This window comes from Oryx dammah, unplaced genomic scaffold, assembly GCF_014754425.2.
Source record: "Oryx dammah isolate SB20612 unplaced genomic scaffold, SCBI_Odam_1.1 HiC_scaffold_11050, whole genome shotgun sequence".
Classification (NCBI taxonomy): Eukaryota; Metazoa; Chordata; class Mammalia; order Artiodactyla; family Bovidae; genus Oryx; species Oryx dammah.
Window position 1 is genome coordinate 4926794 of NW_024080444.1, and position 20493 is coordinate 4947286.

General features: G+C 39.4%; 1 long non-coding RNA gene across 1 annotated transcript; it reads right to left on the reverse strand.

The window, feature by feature from the left end:
* Nucleotides 1–8032: 8032 nt before the first annotated feature.
* On the reverse strand, nt 8033–15592 carry LOC120860256. Its single transcript, XR_005720289.1, has 4 exons — nt 15511–15592; nt 13055–13057; nt 10596–10603; nt 8033–8048 (listed from the first exon to the last, which is right to left on the reverse strand). It is a non-coding gene; the product is annotated as an uncharacterized LOC120860256 (long non-coding RNA).
* Between the last annotated feature and the right edge of the window lie 4901 nt (nt 15593–20493).

Below are 20493 nucleotides of genomic sequence, written 5' to 3' on the forward strand. Positions count from 1 at the left end.
TGACCAGTGGAAAAACCATAGCCTTGACTAGACGGACCTTAGTTGGCAAAGTAATGTCTCTGCTTTTGAATATACTATCTAGGTTAGTCATAACTTTTCTTCCAAGGAGTAAGCGTTTTCAATAGTTACTCTTCACCACTGTTCGTCTACTATGAATCTCTCAGTAATAGATTTTTCATATATTTTGTGATTGACTGTCCTATCCCTTGCTTTTCTTTCCAAGACAAAATGTATTATTTGGGGATAAGATAGCCTGCTGTTGCTGTTCAGTCACCCAGTTGTGTCCAACTCTTTGCAACCCCATGGACTGCAGCACAGCAGGGCTCCCTGTCCCTCACCATCTCCCACAGTATGTCCAAGTTCATGTCAACTGCATTGATGATGCCATCCAGCCATCTCATCTGCTGACGTTCTCTTCTCCTTCTGCCCTCAATCTTTCCTAGCATCAGGGGCTTTTCCAACAAGTCGGCTGTTTGCATCAGATGACCAAAATACTGGAGCTTCAACTTCAGCATCAGTCCTTCCAATGAGTATTCAGGGTTGATTTCTCTTAAGATTGACTAGTTTGATCTCTTTGCTGTGAAAGGGATACTTGAGAATCTTCTCCAGCAGCACAGTTTGAAGGCATCGATTCTTTGGCTCTCTGTCTTCTTTACAGTCCAGCTCTCATACCTGTACACGACATCTGGGAAGACCATTGCCTTGACTATATGGATCTCTGTTAGCAGAGTGATGTCTCTGCTTTTCAACACATGTCTATATTTGTCATAGCTTTCCTGCCAAGAAGAAACTGCCTTCTGATTTCATGGCTGCAGTCACCATCTGCAGTGATTTTAGAGCCCAAGAAGAGGAAATCTGGTACTACTTCCATTTTTACCCCTTCTATTTGTCATGAAGTAATGGGGCCAGATGCCATGATCATAGTTTTTTAATATTTAGTTTTAAGTTGGCTCTTTCACTCTTCTCCTTCACCTTCATCAAAAGGCTCTTTAGTTCCTCTTCACTTGCATATCTGAGGTTGTTTTTGTTCCTCCTGACTATCTTGATTCCAGCTTATAACTCATCCAGCCTGGCTTTTCTCATGTGTGCTCAGTGTATAAAATAACAGGGTGACAGCAGACAGCCCTGTTGTACTCTTTTCTCAGTCTTCATTCAACCAATCAGTTTTTCCATACAGAGTTCTAACTGTTGCTTCTTGACTCACATACAGGTTTCTCAAGAGGTGGGTAAGATGGTCTAGGATTCCCATCTCTTTAAGAGCTTTCCACAGTTTGTTATGATCCACACAGTCAAAGGCTTTAGTATAGCTGATGGAACTACCTTGCTTTCTCTATGATCCAGCAAATGTTGGCAATTTTATCTTTGGTTCCTCTACCTTTTCTAAACCCAGTGAACATCTAGAATTTCTTAGTTTACATAATGCTGAATCCTAGCATGCAAGATTTTAAGCATGATCTTACTAGCGTGAGAGATGAGTGCATTTGTACAATGGTTTGAACATTCTTAGTACTACTACCCTTCTTGGGAACTGGGAGGAGGACTGACCTTTTCCAGTCCAGTGGCCACTTCTGAGTCTTCCAGATTTGCTGATATATTGCGTGGAACTTCTTGATGACACCATCCTTTAGGGTTTTGAATTATTCTGCTGGAATTCCATTGCATCCACTAGCTTTATTAACAGCAGCACTTCTTAAGGCCTGCTTGACTTCACACTCCAGAATGTCTGGCTCTGGGCTACTAGCCACACCATTGTAGTAATCTGGTTCATTAAGATCTTTTTATACAGTTCTTCAGTGTATTATTTCCACCTCTTTTTGATCTCTTCAGCATCTACCTGGTCTCTACCATTTCTGTCCTTTATTGTGCCCATCTTTGGACTAAATATTCCCTTGATATTTTCAATTTTACTGAAGAGATCTCTAGTCTTTCCCCTTCTGTTCCTCCCCCCACCCCACTCTGGTTTTATGCACTGTTCATTGAAGAAGGCCTTCTTGTCTCTCCATGCTATCCTTTGGAACTCTGCCTTTAGTTGGATGTACCTTTCCCCTTTTTCCCTGGCTTTTTGTTTCTCTCCTTTCTTCAGCTATTTGTAAAGCCTCCTCAGATAACCACTTTGCCTTCTTGTTTTTCTTTCTCTTTCTGATGGTTTCGTTCACTACCTCCTGTACAATATTACAGACCTCTGTCCATAGTTCTTCCAGCACACTGTTTACTAGATATACTCCTTTGAATCTATTTGCCACCTCTACTGAATATTCATAGGTGATTTGATTTAAGTAGCAGCTGGCTGGGCTAGTGGTTTGCCTTTTCTTTTTTTTTTTCAGTGTATACCAGAATTTTGCTACGAGAAGCTGATTATCTGAGCCACAGTAAGTTCCAGGTCTTGTTTTTGATGACTATACGATAGGATAGTTATTGGTTCTTGTTTTGTGATTGAAAACTACTATATGCATTTAATATATAAAGAGTGCTAAATGGCAGCTTCTGACAACTTTTCAAGAAACAGGAGACAGAGATATTAATTACTGTTTTTACTCTCTGACCTCATACTTCCCATCAGATGGGCTGTCCTGATTTCTGGATAGGGCACTCAAGTGTGGGGCCCTATGTGGGAAACCTTAAAAGGAAAGGGGCTAGCTTTAACAGTTGGAAACCAAGATGGCATCCGGTGGAAGAGATACGGGCGTGGTCTATGTTAAAGTTTTTGTTTGGCTCTCTTGACTTCAGTACACGTGGACAGTACGTGGTTACCACAGACTCCTGTTAAGCTCATGACGACTTTATCTAATATGCATATTCTAATTTGACCTTTAACGTGATTGGTGCAACTATGGGAGGTCTCTCCCAGAACAACCTTGCTTGCCTATATAAATCAAGAGTTTGTGGCAATAAAGTGGAACCGCTGAGATGGAACCTCTGTCACGTCTGATTGTCTCTCGCTCGCCAAGGGGCTGGGTTGGTGGACAGCAGGCTCACCTCTCCTCAGGACCCCTCGGCTTTGCTGAGGGAAGTTCCACTGCCTCTCTTTCTGTGGAGTGCCCCCCACACTCAAGGGCTGCTGGGCTCTCACACTAAAAATAGCACCTAAAGAACAGTTTAGAATAATCAGCAATTATTACACAATAATTTTTGAAGTTCAGGAATCTGGGTATGTCATGGCATAACTTGGTAACTCTGAGTCAAAGTTTCTAAAAAAGACTGTGATGAAGGCATTTATCAAAGTTTACATCATCTCATAGCTCTACTCAGGGAGGATTCACCTACAAGTTCATCCATGTGGCTGTTGACAAGCCCCAGTTTCTCTCTCAAAGTTGTGTGTAGACAGCAGTTCCTTGGCATATGGGCTTATTCATAGGTCTACTCACAAAATGACAGCTTGCTTCCCCCAGAGCAAAAGCTCTTAGAGAGAAAGCATGTGTGAGAGAGTATCCCAGGGGGAACCCTCCTACACTATTGGTGGAAATATAAGTTGGTACAACCACTATGGAGAAGAGTATGAGATTCCTTAAAAATTTTTAAAAAAGAACTACTATATGATCCAGCAGTCCAACTCCTGGGCATATATCCATAGAAAATCATAATTAGAAAAGATACATGCACCCCTGTGTTCATAGCAAAAGCATAGAAGCAACCTAAATATCTATTGACAGTATTAGATAAAGACAATGTGATACATATATAAAGTGGAATATTAGTCAGCCATAAAAATAGAAAAATAATGCTTTTTGCAGCAACATGGATAGACCTAGAGATTATTATACTGAGCAAAGTAAATCAGACAGAGAAAGAAAGATATTATATGATAACACATATGTGAAATTCAATTTTTAAAAATGATACAACTGAATTTCTTTACAAAACAGAAACAGTCTTACTGCTATCAAAAACAAATTTATGATTACCAAAACAGAAACATCAAGAAAGAGATAAATCAGGAGCTTGAGATTAACACACACACACAGGCCACTATGTGTAAGATAAATAACCACCAGGGCACCAGGGACCTACTGTTCAGCACAAGGAAGTCTGTTCAATAGTCAATGATAATCATATGAAAAAAAAAATCTGAAGGAAATGAATATATGTATAGGTATACTTGAATCACTTTGCTGTACACCTGAAACTAACTCAATATTGGAAATCAACTATACTCGAAAATAAATTTTAAAAAACAAACAAAAAATACCCTAGAAGAAAATTGCATTTTTTTTTTTTAAACCTATTCTTAGAAGTGTCATCCTATCACCTTTGGTGTAGTCTATTCATAAGAATTAAGTTACCAAGTTCAGCTCATGTTGAAGGGGAGGGAAATACACAAGGACACAAATATTAGGAATGGGAATCACTGGAGACTGTGTAGAGGCTGCCTACCACAAACATGCTGAGAATTCTAAAATAACACAATGTTTTACATAGTGGCTGGGAAATTTAACAATGTTAAATTTATGAGTAACTTTGGGGGAATCAATTATTTATATATATATGTATATATATACATATATATATACACACACACACATATATTTGCATTGGGTCAGAGAACATGGCTTTGGGCTTTGGACTTAAGCAAATTTCCCAGGTGCATCTTTGATACTGACATTTTTTTATTCAGATTCTTTTGACATCCATTTTAGAACACTTTCTCTCTAAAGACTTCATAAGCACTGGTAAGTAAAATAATTTTGCTCTCTCTATTTTGTTTCTCAGGCAGATCTGTTGGCCATTAGAGAATTTTTGACACTGGAGTTGTAAATCCTGACCTTTATCTAAAGGAAAAGTCTGGAAATCAAATGGTGAGGCTTTTTTTTTTTTTTTTTTTTATTCTTCTTATAGCTTTATTTTCTACAAAGTGTTATTCATTCTACAAAGTGTTATTCATTCTTGTGAAACTTAGAGACAGAGATTGTGACTTTGTCCTCAGAAATTTCACAGAATTTATTCCTCAGTAAATAAAAGGATCTTGGGGTACCTTATCACATTGACATAAATATTTGGTATAGAGATAAAGGAAAGGCTAAATTAAATAATCAAAAATCCACAGTCAAAAACCTAAAGAAAGCTTGAATACCAGATGCCTTTATGCTGAGAATTATGCTAGCCAAGAACCATGCAATGATATTAGTAAACAGGTAGACAAATTTAACCATGCTTCAAATAAAAAGAAAATAATGATTTAAAAAGTAATGTTAGCTCTTGAGACATCAGAGAACAAACTAAAGATGTACCAATAAATAAAATTACAGAGGAATTTTTTCAATGGAGTTTCAATGGAGTGACAAGTTTACACAGGTCACTTTAGACAAGTGATTCTCAGCTGGGCAAGATTCTGTCTCCCTGTGAATATTCAACAATATTCAAAGGTATTTTTTAATTGTCATAGTTGGGATCCTCTGGTGGAAAGAGATCAACATTGATGTAAAACATTCTACAATGCTTAAAACAGCCTCTCTCAATAAAGATTATCTAGCCTAAAATGTCAATAGTTCTGTGATAAATGAAACCTTAGTTTTAAAGAAAAGGTTAAAAAAAAGGGGGGGGGGTGGGGAGAGAGAGAGAAAATTTAATAATATGTAGCCAGATCAATTTTTCTTTCCAGATAGTCCAGGAAAAGGTGTAATGCTGATGTGATTATCACATTAGAAAAAAATATAGTTTTCTAAAGAGAGGAAATTAAAAATAATTGTCCAGGTGTTTCAGGGCAAGAGTTGAACTACTACCAAGTGGTAACTAGGACTCAGGAAACTATTGAGAAGAATCATCTCAAAGCTACCAATTGAAATTTCATAGTAAAATTATTTGGAGAACCATAATTTGAAGACTGGAAAACATATCAAATGATGATATATAATGTTTGGAATTATGAGAGAAAGAAACATGAAAGATAAGTGTAATTAATGCTAGTAATTCTTTCGTGAATTTTAAGGTAACTCAATTATGTTTCTATAAATTGAGATTGAAATATTGACTATAATGTTAGGAAACATGTTCCTCAGACATATGAAATGAGGATGCTATAAGAAGCTGCAGCAAGGAAGATGAAGCTAAAAAAGAGATAATCAGAGATAGCATTGGTAGAATCATAGCTTCAGCTACAAGTTGGGACTGAGGAAGACTAAGCCTTAGGTCATGTCTTTGCAAGAGTACACGGACACTAAAGGAAACAAGAATACAGTTTAGAGATTCATAAAGTTGAATGAGAAAATTTTACTCTTTTATTTTCACTCAGCTCTAAGATATAGTGTTACTTGCAATTATAAGTGTAGTCAGTAATATTCATATTAGCAATACCATGACTTTTTACTAACATAATTCATAGACAGCTTGTATCAAATAGACTTGTATTTTTAAATTAATTTTTATTGGAGTATAGTTGATTTTCAATATTGTATTAGTTTCTACTGTACAGCAAATTGAATCAGTTATACATATACATATATCCACTCATTTTTAGATTCTATTTCAAAAGGTCATTACAGGATATTGAGTAGAGTTTGCTGTGCTATACAGTAGGTTATTATTAGTTATCTATTTTATATATAGTAGTGTGTATATGTCAATCTCAACATTTCAGTTTATCTCTCCCACCCCTTCCCATCTTAGTAAGCATAAGATTGTTTTCTACATATATTTTGAACTATTCTTTATGTTATCACTTAGTAAAATTTATGGCAGTTTACTGTTAGAATGGCTATTATCAAAAAGGTAAGAAATAAATGTAGAGGAAGGAGGGCATTCGTGCACTGTTGGTGGGAATGTAAATTGGTGCCACTACTATAGTAATTCCTGAAAAAAATTAACCATGGAGATTCCTCAAATAAGAAAATAATTAAGAACAGAACTACTATATGATAGAGCTATCCTATTCCTGGGTATTCTTATTCAAAAGCATGAAAATATTATTTCAAAAATATATGTACCCCTATGAACATTGTGGCATTATTTATTATATCCAGAAAAACATCTATTTCTGCTTTATTGACTATGCCAAAGCCTTTGACTATGTGGATCACAATAAACTGTGGAAAATTCTGAAAGAGATGGGAATACCAGGCCACCTGACCTGCCTCTTGAGAAACCTATATGCAGGTCAGGAAGCAACAGTTAGAATTGGACATGGAACAACAAACTGGTTCCAAATAGGAAAAGGAGTACGTTAAGGTTGTATATTGTCACCCTGCTTATTGAACTTATATGCAGAGTACATCATGAGAAGCGCTGGGCTGGAAGAAGCACAAGCTGGAATCAAGATTGCCAGGAGAAATATCATTAACCTCAGATATGCAGATGACAACACTCTTATGGCAGAAAGTGAAGAGGAACTAAAAAGCCTCTTGATGAAAGTGAAAGATGAGAGTGAAAAAGTTGACTTAAAGCTCAACATTCAGCAAACTAAGATCATGGCATCTGGTCCCATCACTTCATGGCAAATAGATGGGGAAACAGTGGCTGACTTTATTTTTGGGGGGGCTCCAAAATCACCACAGATGGTGATTGCAGCCATGAAATTAAAAGATGCTTACTCCTTGGAAGGAAAGTTATGACCAACCTAGATAGCATATTCAAAAGCAGAGACATTACTTTTCCAACAAAGGTCCGTCTAGTCAAGGCTATGGTTTTTCCAGTGGTTATGTATGGATGTGAAATTTGGATTGTAAAGAAAGCTGAACATCCAAGAATTGATGCTTTTTAACGGTGGTGTTGGAGAAGACTCTTGAGAGTCCCTTGGAGATCCAACTGCAAGGCGATCCAACCAGTCCATCTTAAAGGAAATCAGTCCTTGGTGTTCATTCAAAGGACTGATGTTGAAGCTGAAACTCCAGTACTTTGACCACCTGATGTGAAGAACTGACTCACTTGAAAAGACCCTGATGCTGGAAAGAATGAGGGCAAGAGGAGAATGGGATGACAGAGGATGAGATGGTTGGATGGCATCATCAACTCGATGGACGTGTGTTTGGGTGAACTCTGGGAGTTTGTGATGGACAGGAAAGCCTAGAATGCTGTGATTCATGGGGTCACAAAGAGTGGGACGCGACTAAGTGACTGAACTGAACTGAACTGAAGATATGGAAACAACGTAAGTGCCCACCCATGGCTGAATAAATAAAGAAGGTGTGGTATATGTATATAATAGAATACTATTCAGTCATAAAAGATAACATCTTGCCATTTGTGATGTGAATGGACCTTAAAGGTATAATGCTTAAATGAAATAGGTTAAAGAAAGACAAATACTATCTGATTTCACTCATATGTGGAATATAAAAATAAATAAATAAAACAAAGTAAATGAACAAACAAACAAACAAACAGAAGTTTTAGAGAACAGAGTAGTGGTTACCAGAGGGAAAGGAATAGTGGGGAGGACAAAAGGGGAAAAAGGAACCAACTGTAGTATGGTGACAGATGGAAACTAAACTTTTGGTGGTAAGCATGCTCTGGGTTGGACTTCTCTGGTGATTCAGATGGTAAAGAATCTGCCTGTAATGTAGGAGACCTGAGTTCAATCTCTGGGTCAGGAAGATCCCCCAGAGAAGGGAATGGCTACTCACTCCAATATGCTTGCCTAGAGAATTTCACTGACAGAGGTGACTGGCAGGCTACAGTCCATGGGGTCTCAAAAGAGTTGGACAGGACTGAGTGACTAATACAACAACAATATTGTGGGTTACACAAATATAAAAATACAATATTGTACACACGAATTTTACACAATGGTATAAACCAATGTTCAGTTCATTTCAGTTCAGTCACTCAGTAGTGTCTGACTCTTTGTGACCCCATGGACTGCAGGACACCCGGCCTCCCAGTCCATCACAACTCATGGAGGTTACTCAAACTCATGTCCATTGAGTCGGTGATGCTCCAACCATCTCATCCTCTATCTCCATCTCCCACCTTCAATCTTTCCCAGCATCAGAGTCTTTTTCAATAAGTCAGTTCTTCACATCAGGTGGTAAATTATTTGAGTTTCAGCTTCAGCATCAGTCCTTCCAATGAATATTCAGGACTGATTTCCTTTAGGATGAACTGGTTTGTTCTCCTTGCAGTCCAAGGGACTCTCAAGAGTCTTCTCCAACACCACAGTTCAAAAGCATCAGTTCTTTGGTGCTCAGCTTAATAGTCCAACTCTCACATCCATACATGACTACTGGAAAAACCATAGTTTTGACTAGACAGACCTTTGTTGGCAAAGTAATGTCTCTGCTTTTTAATAAACTGTCTAGGTTGGTCATAACTTTCCTTCCACGGAGCAAGCGTCTATTAATTTCATGGCTGCAGTCACCCTCTGCAGTGATTTTGAAGTACAAAAAAATAAAGTCTGTCACTGTTTCCACTGTTTCCCCATCTATTTGCCATGAAGTGATGGGACCAGATGCCATGATCTTAGTTTTCTGAATGTTGAGTTTTAAGCCAACTTTTTCACTCTCCTCTTTCACTTTTATCAAGAGGCTCTTTAGTTACTTCAATCAAAAATAAATCTTAAAAAAAATTGTGTCAGTTTTTTAGACAAAGAGCTATATATTAATAAAAATAGATTAATAAAGAAACATAATAGTAAATATTTGATAACTATATCAATATTATTGGTTTATTTTATAGTTTTAGCAATATTATAAGAAGTTCAGTTCAGTTCAGTCGCACAGGCGTGTCCGACTCTTTGCGACCCCGTGAATCGCAGCACGCCAGGCCTCCCTGTCCATCACCAACTCCTGGAGTTCACTCAAAGGGGGTCATAAAACTGGCTTCACCATAAAACTTCCAAAAAGATCCTTGACACAATAAAAGTTACAAAACACTCCCTTAATTGGAATTTATCAAAAATGGAGAAAGCAGGCAGGACAGGTTTGCCAAACTGATGTATCTGCCACATCTAGAACTGATGCAATTTTTGTCTCCTAATATAGGTTACCCTCTAGATAGAATTGGGAGAAATATGTTAGAATTACAAATGTATAGTCTTGTAGAGAGAAAAAAAAAATACTGATAGATGCATGTCCAAAGTTCTGAATGATGAACATATATAGTATATATTTTACAAAATCCCCAAGGGAGCATGCAACGATAACAAGACATAAAGTCCAATTAAATGCTGTTAATTGAAGTTTAGAGACTTTAGGAAAGTACGCATGAGAAAATGAAGTAATAACCTCATTTGGAAAGCAAATGTACATCAATTGTAGATACTTTTTTTTTTTTTTTTCAGTTGATGGCCTAATATGAAGAGGTGTCCCACTTAGGAAATAGTAAAAACTGTGAAACTGGTTAAGTCATAAACTACAGAGAAGGACATGTAAGAAAGCTAGACAATTGCTATTCTGAAGAATGATTGTCCTCAAGATGAAATATGACAGGATCTCTTGGTTCTAGAAATATGCCAAGTTCAAGGCAGCCTGCTTGAGCCTAAGAAAATAGTTCAAAAGCAGAGTGCATGATTAATAATATTTTGTCTCAATTTAGCATGGATATATTAGGTAGGTAGAAAAGGCGAAAGGAGTCCAAAATGGCGGTGGCTACAAGACAAGGAAGGGAAAAGCCCACGAAATTGAAACAAAGGAAGGTCCAAGGACCGGAATGAGGACCTCAGGTAAAACAAACAACACTCCTAGCTGGCCCAATTTACATAGGACAAGCCCAGGGAGAGATAAACATATAAATAGGAGAGCCAAAGATAGCTCTCTCTCGCTCTCTCCCACGCGCTGGGGCGCTCTTCTCGTGTCTTTAGATCGATGTGCCCTCACACCTCAAAGATGGATTTTCCTGCTATCTTCTAAATAAAATAGATCTGTAACACTGAGCTGTAACACTGATTTGTCTAAGAGCTATAATACGGTCCATTTGAGACTTGAGAGCTATAACAAGGTCTATCCAAGACCTGAGAGCTGTGACTTGCCAAGGGGGCTTTAATGTCCATCACTCCAAATCTTCATTGTGACAAGACAAAGAATCGAGGAACACACACTCGCGTGACATCTATGGTGCCGTGACTCGGAGGTAACATGGCAGAAACAATCTCCGCGTGGAAGAGACCAAGCACAGCCAGAGCCCAACTCAGTGAAGCTCCCATGGTAGAGGCGAAATGTGAAGAAAATCCAGCACAGGGGAAGGCCCATCGTGCTGGAAACTGGGACAGCGGAAAGCCCATGTGGCCCAGTCTCAGATCCCAAAAGACCTCCAGTTAAGGTAAGAGGTCCTCGCTCCTCTGGCTGGAGGGACATGCCTAACAAAATCTTAATTCCTTTACAACCTTTCGTTTTTTGTTTCCTCAAACCTCCCATGGACAGGCAGGTGGCAGGGGACACAATTGAGGGACTCTGGAGAGGCTACTCCTCAGCATGTCCCAAAGGCGCTGTCTGCTGAGCCCCAGTAGCTGTTACACAAGCCGGTGGGGGTTCTTCTGTCCTTTCTCTTCTCTGTGCCAAGGATCAGACCAAAAAAAACGGTGAGCACCGGTCAGATATTTAGCAAATTTTCCGGCGGGCTATGAAGGGGATTCCTGGGCACGTTTTTCCCACTGCTTTTTCCTCCTGTCCTTCAGCTCTCTCCTGGGACTCAAGTCCGGCCAAAATTAATAAAGTTCAGGCTCCGAGGTCTCATTACAAAAATTCATTGAGAGTCAAAGCGATAGATAAGAGGTAGACTTGTTAAGATTCAGAAAAAAAGCGCTGTACTCTACAGGATACTGGCCAGGATACTCTACAGGATACTCTACTGGAATTCGGCCTGGCTCCGTTTTGCCAGTGGGGTGAATTCATATGCTAATGAATGGGAGGATCATCCCAGCCATTGGGGAACCACGCACTCCTCCTTCTTTTTCACAGTGCCTTGGAGCTGTCCTGCCACCTGAGTGTGTCTGTTGGCTTATAGATTAGCGATTAAGGTTTACTTGAATTTGACTTGTCATCTTAGACCCAATTGATTTGAAATTGATTTACATTATACCTTTGTGCTATGTCATTCTTTCAAAGGTTGTGCTCTGCCCCCTTCCCTCCTATTTTATGCTCTTTTCCTGAGCCCCATCCAGACCCACAAGGTTGCCTCTACAATCTTCTGGAAAGACAACCAGAAAATAACTGGTCTTGGGAGGGAAATACTCTATTGTGGGGGGCGCTCCGCAGAAAGAGAGAGGCAGTGGAACTTCCCTCAGCAAAGCCGAGGGGTCCCACGGAGAGGTGAGCCTGCTGTCTGCCAACCCAGCCCCTTGGCGAGTGAGAGACAATCAGACGCGACAGGGGTTCCGTCTAAGCAGTTCCACTTTATTGTTGTAAGCTCTTGGTTTTTAAAGGCAAGCAGGGAGGGGTTTGTGAGGGACTTTCCATAGTTGCACCAATCACATTAAAGGTCAAATCATCATGTGCCATCATTATAACAGGAGTCTATGGTGATCATGTGCTGTCTACGTGCACAGAAATCAAGAAAACCAATCAAGAGTTTTGACAGACAACTTAGGCCGCGCCCTCATCTCTTCCGCCAGGTGCCATCTTAGCTCTAAACCGCAAAGCTAGCCCTTCTTTTTTAAGGTTTCCCATTTAGGGCCCCACACTCTATAATATCCAATCCCCTAATCCTACCCAGTAATGGTCACACTGGAGATCTTGGGGAAGCCCAACTCAAGTCCGGGGATCCCAGGAGGTCATCACGCCTTGACCTGCCTAGGGATCTGGTCCTCGAAAAGTTGTCACGCCTCAACCTGCTCAGGGATCCGCTAGCCCCAGGGGTCCCAGGAGGTCATCACGCCTTGAGCTGCCTAGGGACCCAATACTCGGGAGGCTGTCATGCCTCGGCCTGCCTGGGATTCGATCTCTAGGAGGTTGTCATGTCTCAGCCTGCCTAGAGATCTGCACTCTGACCCAGGGATGCCTGGCTCTCAGGTTGCAACAGTTCTGAGTAGGATAAGCTTCAGAAAGACTCACCCCTAAGGAAGTCCACCCATGGAAACAGAAGGAAGCCTATTACTCGTGGGACTGTGCCCAGTCTCAGCAATAACTCAGGAGCCCAATGAGAACCCCATTGCCTTTCTGGAAAGGCTAAAAGAGGCACTCCAAAAGTTTACAATCTGGACTTAGACTCTTACGAGGGACAGGTGATTTTAAAGGACAAATTCCTGTCCCAATGTGCATCAGATATCAGAATTAAGTTACAACAGCAGGATCCCGCTGCCTCTTTAGATGAGATGGTCTAGACAGCCACCAATGTCTTTTATAACAGAGAACAGGAGAAGGAGAGAAAGAAAGAGACAAGGCATGCCCAGATGCTGGCCGCCCTCCAGAAAAGCCCTATGAACAAAACCCCGAGTCCTTGAAGGACAAGGCATGAGACAAATGCCTGATCTGTAGACAGGTGGGACATTGGGCCAAAGAGTGTCCAAACCGTGACAAGTCTCCTAGAACGGCTTGCCACAAATGCCATCAACTGGGACATTGGGCGGCACTGTGCTCTCGGGACCCAAGAGCCTCAAGGTCAAGCACAAAGCCTACCCTCACGATGGTTCAAGAGGACTGAAGCGGCCCACTCCAGCCAGCCCGCCTGTCACAGATAACCATCATGGGGCTGGAGCCAAGGGTGCAACTGGATGTGGCAGGTAGGTCCGAGAATTTCTTGGTTGACACAGGGGCTACCTACTCTGTCTTGATCTCCTACTCCGGACCCTTCTCCTCCCAAACCTGTACCATTTTGGGTGCTACAGGAAAAGCAATTACTAAAAGATTCACCCGAGCACTTATTTGTTGCTGGGATGGACAAATATTTTCCCACCAGTTTCTAGTGGTCCCTGAGTGTTCTACTCCCTTATTGGGAAGAGATATACTCACTAAACTGGGAACCACCCATGTGATGGGAAGTTTTTCAGCCCCTAGAGCCCTGCAGCTCCTGGTTACTACTGAGCAACCCATTACACCTTCAACAGAGAGGGACCAAAAACTATGGGAAGACAAAATTAACCCCCAGGTGTGGGACCAGGGGATTCCTGGATGAGCCCACCAAGCTGAAACAGTCATCATTGTCCTCTGAGATCCCACTCGGTTTCCTAACCGGAAACAATACTCTCTCAAAAGAGAGGCTCGAGAGGGACTACAGCCTTTAATAAATAAACTTCTTGCTTGTGGGCTATTGGTCCCCTCCAGTTCACCATGTAACACCCCAATCCTCTCAGTAAAGAAGAAAGATGGAACCTGGCGAATGGTTCAAGACCTCCAGATCATAAATGAAGCTGTAGTCCCCCTCCATCCCACAGTACCCAATCCCTATGTAATCTTGGGAGAAATCCCACCCAGTGCCAAGTGGTTTACAGTCTTGGATCTCAAAGATGCATTTTTTTTGCATACCACTAGCTAAAGAATCCCAATATCTTTTTGCCTTTGAGTGGGAGGCCCCAGGAGAAAAACACCAACAGATGACTTGGATGATATTACCTCAGGGGTTCAGAGATAGCCCCCACCTGTTTGGACAGGCCCTTAGCCGGGATCTCCTAGATATGGACCTGGGAGCTAATGGGAAAATATTACAGTATGTAGATGACCTACTAATCTGCTCTCCAAATGAGGAAAGTGCCCAACAACATGCAATTCAGGTTCTAAACTTCTTGGCAGAAAGAGGATATAAGGTCTCCCATGCTAAGGCACAGATGGTCGAGATAAAGGTCACTTACCTGGGAGTTCAGATTACACACGTGTCCAGGAGGCTGTCCTCTGATCGGGTACAAGGAATCCTTCAGTTGCCCTCCCCCACGACTCAAAAACAATTGCGAGCTTTCCTGGGCCTAACTGGATATTGTAGAATCTGGATACCCAACTATGGTCTAATTGTCCAGCCCCTATATGAAAGCTTAAAGGGACGAGATGATTCAATCCCACTGATGTGGGGAACTCCTCAAAAGAAGGCAGAGGCTACACTAAAACAGGCCTTAACTCAGGCACCTGCTTTGAGGTTGCCAGACCCAGAAAAAGCATTCCAAGTTTATGTCCATGAAAGGAAGGAAATAGCCTTGGGAGTGTTAACTCAAAGGTTGGGATCTGAGCCCCAGCCTGTAGCTTACTTATCCAAAAAGCTCGATCCAACTACCCAAGGCTGGCCTCCCTGCCTTCGAAATCTTGCAGCTCTTGAAATCATGATAGAAGATGCTTTAAAACCCTCCTTTGGGGGCAAACTATTTTTCCAGCCACCAAGTAAAACAACTCCTAAATGGGAGAGGCCATTTATGGATGTCTGATCAAAGAATCCTCAGATATCAAGTAATGCTGATGGAAAATCCAGGCCTCACTATATCCCCTTGTGAGGTTCTTAACCCAGCCACTCTCCTGCCTACCCCCGAGGGCTCTCTCCCCTTTCACCCTTGTCTAGAAACCTTGGACCACTGGACAAAGCCCCGAGAAGGATTGTCAGAAGATCCTCTGACCAATCCTGAGGAAATCTGGTACACTGATGGAAGCAGCTTTGTCTTGTATGGAAAAAGAAGAGCTGGGTATGCAGTAGTCTCCAATTTTGAGACCATAGAGGCTAAACCTCTGCCACCAGGTCAACAAGCTACAACATACAGTGCCAGTTCAACAAAGATGTAAAACTACAGCCGACCACAGAAAATAGCACTCACCCTTAAATGGACACCGCTATAAGGACTCTGAGGCTTGAGACTAGCAAGAGGGGAAGGCCTAATACCCCTCGCTGCCCCAGTTCAGCAGGAAGTAGCCAGAAAGACCTCGACACCCCTATTCCCAAAGAATTGGGCCTCCCATCTCTTGAGGAGGGAATGTTAGGTAGGTAGAACAGGGAAAAGGAGTCCAAAATGGCGGTGGCTACAAGACAAGGAAGGGAAAAGCCCATGAAAATGAAAGAAAAGAAGGTCCAAGGACCGGAATGAGAATCTCAGGTAAAACAAACAACACTCCTGGCTGGCCCAATTTACATAGGACAAGCCCAGGGAGAGATAAACATATAAATAGAAGAGCCAAAGCTAGCTCTCTTTCGCTCTCTCCCACGCGCTGGGGCACTCTTCTCCTCGTGTCTTTAGATCGATGTGCCCTCACACCTCAAAGATGGATTTTCCTGCTATCTTCTAAATAAAATAGATCTGTAACACTGAGCTGTAACACTGATTTGTCTAAGAGCTATAACACGGTCCATTTGAGACCTGAGAGTTATAACATGGTCTATCCAAGACCTGAGAGCTGTGACTCGCCGGGGGGGCTTTAATGTCCATCACTCCAAATCTTTGTTGTGACGAGACACAGAATCGAGGAACATACACTTGTGTGACAGATATATAAATTTTCCCTGGAAAAGAATGCTTGGGATATTGAGAATTTATACGATAAAATCCAGTTCCTAAAAGCAAAACGTTTACTAGGTTTGTAATGTCCCTTTTAGTTCAATCAGTGTAAAGATTTGATCAAACAAGTGTAATCATTGATTTAGTCAACTGAATAACAAGATGAGCAATTGTTGGAGGTCAGAAACACATGTGGTTTGTGTGCACATGTCAATTAAGGTTTACTGGAAGCAATAATAAATTATGGGTAGATAAATAACCACAGAGTCTGGATTTAGGATCCTTACACTATGGATCAACTCCTTCACAGAGCTGTTAGGTGGTCTGCCATCAAGCTGTAAACATCTTACATCTTTAGACACAGGAACAAATGTGGATAAGACCAGTGCAAACTTTCTAAGAATATTAATATTTCTGCCTGTAGCCAGGCCATTAATACCCCAAGATGCTTTTATGAAAACTGAATAAAATTTGGAGTCTTACAATAGAGACTAAATGAAGTCTCAATCCCAGTTGGCTCTATCTCAGTCATACAGATATCAGCAAAATGAGGACTTGAGCATAAATATGAGTAGTCTCAGTTATAATTATTTTTGTCAGTTAATGAAGCAAATCTCTTGGTATCCAACAGTGTTCCTGAGGATGATGGTGAAGATAGGTAGCTCTACCCCAGCACTGTCAGAGTTTCCCAGATATATTTCATAGATTTATTAAGAACGAACAACATTGACATTACACTGAATTCTAGAGTAGCCATGTGTAATTAATGTCCATATTAAAGGAGGTAAAATGAAGAATTGAACAAATACACTCTCTGGAGTTCAACAATTAAAGCAAATAGGAAATGAAAGAATGCTTGGGTCAATTATCAGTGGATAATGATATCTGAACTCTCTTTTAGAGGAAAGGCATATGAAAGACATTGATCAAGTCAAGTAGTGTGGTCACTATTGGGGCTTTCCTGATGGCTCAGATGGTAAAGAAACTGCCTGCAATGTGGGTGACCTGGGTTTGATTTCTCAGTCAGGAAGATCCCCTGGAGAAGGAAATGGCTACTCACTCCAGTATTTTTGCCTGCAGAATCCCATGGACAGAGGAGAATGGTGGACTACAGTCCAAGGGATCACAAAGAGTCAGACATGAATGAGTAACTCACACTTTCAGTTTCCATGAAAAAAATATGAACAATCCATGATTATATTTAGAGTCAAGGAGTTCTGCTGTAAAGTTTCACCATAGCACAGTGAGATAATCCAGCCTTAAATATAACTTGTTTGAGAAAAATAACTGGCGTTAGTTGTCAGATAAAGTGCATTAGTTGTTATGGAACTTATTAATAAAACAATAGCTTCAACCATACCAGTTGTTGAACACACCATGTAGGGCATGCTCTCCCCATGGCAAGTCAGGTTAATCACAAAAAATCTGTATGAGCATATTTGAAGCTTCTGTTTTCATTACATTTGCTAGTATTTTGTTGGTCAAGCTCTACAATGATAGACCTGGAAGGTAGGATGTCACAGTTGGCCCTCGATGTCACAGTTGGCCCTCAGCCACAATAGTGCAATAATCTAGTCTACTGGACCAAATAAAAGCAACAATCTAGTACAAGAGAAATATTCCTGGAAGGCAGAAGTGTAAAATGACAGAAATATCTTGAAGAACAATTTTTAAATGTCTACAAATGATATAATGCACATATCTTACATACCAGCTGGATATGTAACCTATAAATTACTGATTATGGCAGTTATCTCTGAGAAATCAAGGGATCTGTGGGGGGACTTGGAAAATACAAGATGTTTCACTTGTATATATTATATTTTTACTTCTAGTTGTGGTGAAAACAGACTAGATTCTGAAACAAGGAGTAAGATGTTAAAATCTGACAAATTTGGAGAGTGGCTACATTATATTGCATATAAACATATTAATCGTGAGTACATTTTAATCTCTCATACTTTACTAAACACTTAGATTATTTTCATATTTAAAACAAAATTAAAAATAACTTTGCTGTAGACAAATATTTCAGTATCAATAAAACTTAACATAATTATTGTTGAATTATCTACATTTTCTAGCAGACAATAAACCCCAAGGTAAAACAGTCATCTCAATTATTTATCTATAAGGACTGCAACGAATTCAGTATACAAACTTAGGAAACAATCATAGAGTTAATGAAGAAAATGTCCCAAATATAGTGATCTTTCTCTGGCCACATAGTAATTGGCAGAGCCAGGATTGTAACGAAAGAATCTAAATTCCAGAGTTTATGATTTTATTTTTTTTTTATTTTTATTTTTTTTCAGAGTTTATGATTTTAACCAAAGACCATTCTACTTTTCTTATTGAATGAATGGATAGATAGATTTTTGTCACAATTCTTATCAAATTACTAGAAGGCTAATTATTTAACTATTTTACTTGAATCTTTATAGAAGTTTTAATTGTTTGATGTCAATAAAACAGAAATCTCATATATTATAGGGGAATTTAATACAGGGAATTAGTTAGATTTGTATTAAGGAATGCAAATGCTGTGGTAGGGAAAATCATGAAATAGGTCTGATGGCTAGGGAAGAATTTGAATTTTGAAAAAACAGAACTTTTTAGAGACCCTGAAAATGTAGGATTCATAAACAGATGTATAACATGAAATTGGTTTCCAGGGAGAAAAATAAGACTTATAAAAATGAAATTACTAATATTTTATGATGCTTTCTCTAGTCTTACCTAATAGAAATGAGGGAAGCAGGATGTAAACCAGAACATTAAGCCAAGTCTATTAAATCTAAGTTTTATGCTTTTTTCATATTCATTGCAACACAGTGACCTCCTAGTACAGATACAGGTTTCAATCAGGACTCAAAGATTGATAAGGTGAAATAAAGAAAACTGCTATTTCCACTAAGACTTTTAAAACTGGAACTTTAATTAGAAGGCTTTTATTATATGATAATGCACTGAAGAAACATTTCATGGGATGGCTAGCTAAAAGTTAGGTCTCAGGTAATGTTTTATTTACTTAATTTCAATAAATATTGTGAATTAAACAGTTTGCAAGCAGAAAGAGGATATGCCATTGGTACTTATTCCATTTTTTGGCCTTTTATTATATTCACAAATGCAGCATAAAAGATACTAAGAATAATTTAGGGAAAGTTCTGTATAGCCAATCAAACTGAATAAAGTAAGAACATATCTGCCTTAGTTCATTTATTTTGAGGCAGACATTTTCTTTTAATCTTGGCTAGATTTTTTTTTTCCTCCCTTTTTCAACAGAAGTGACTCTTGAAAAGAAGTGTCCCTTTAGAATTTTCAAGACAATGAAGAAAATTTTCTCAAATACAAAAAATATTTGAACTTCAATCTATAGTTCTGTTCTCATTTGTTTTTCCTCTCCCTGTGCTGTTAACTCTTTGGATTACTGTGTTCCCCAACATGAAAGCCCAACAAATATAGGTTTTTAAAATGAGATATAATTGGCATTTAACATTATATTAATTTCAGGCTCACATTATGATATAATATATGTATATATTGCAAAATGATCACTATAATAAGTCCATCATACAGTTTTTAAGAAAATTATAAGGGTATCTCAGTTTATTTCTTAATCTCAGAAGGAAAGCCTCACTGTTCTGGATACGAAGTAAAAGTTATAGAATATGATAATAAAAAGCTCAACTGCTGGTTGTCATGATTAATTTAAGAAGTAGCTGCTTTTACTCAAAGGGTTATGTTCTCCCTCAAGTAGTTTCCTACTCTTTCACCTATTGGACACCTCATTTAATGACGAACACATCATCACACCATAAAGGCAAAGTATCGGAGAGATTCCTTTTAATTTTAGGCAGAACAATGCCAGATGACTTATTTTTTAATTTGTATCATATAGTTGGTATGTAAACTAAAAATACAAGAGCATTAAAACTTGGCTAATTCTTAATGCATTTTTCAGGTGAAAAATTCAAACATAAAACACAAAACAATTTAAAAAACACAACTAGCAAAAGTTAATATTTTGTCCTGTTGTCTCTCGCTGGGTTCTGAAGCTTCACTTTTTTCGAAACTATTTTCCTGTGCACTGTCTCAATAAAGCTCCTGTGATGATCATGGTATACATTCTTCTTATCGTTGTTTTAATATTTGTATCCATAAATATCATAGATTATTATTTTGTATATCTACACAAATGCAGTCAAAATGTGTTAGACATGGTC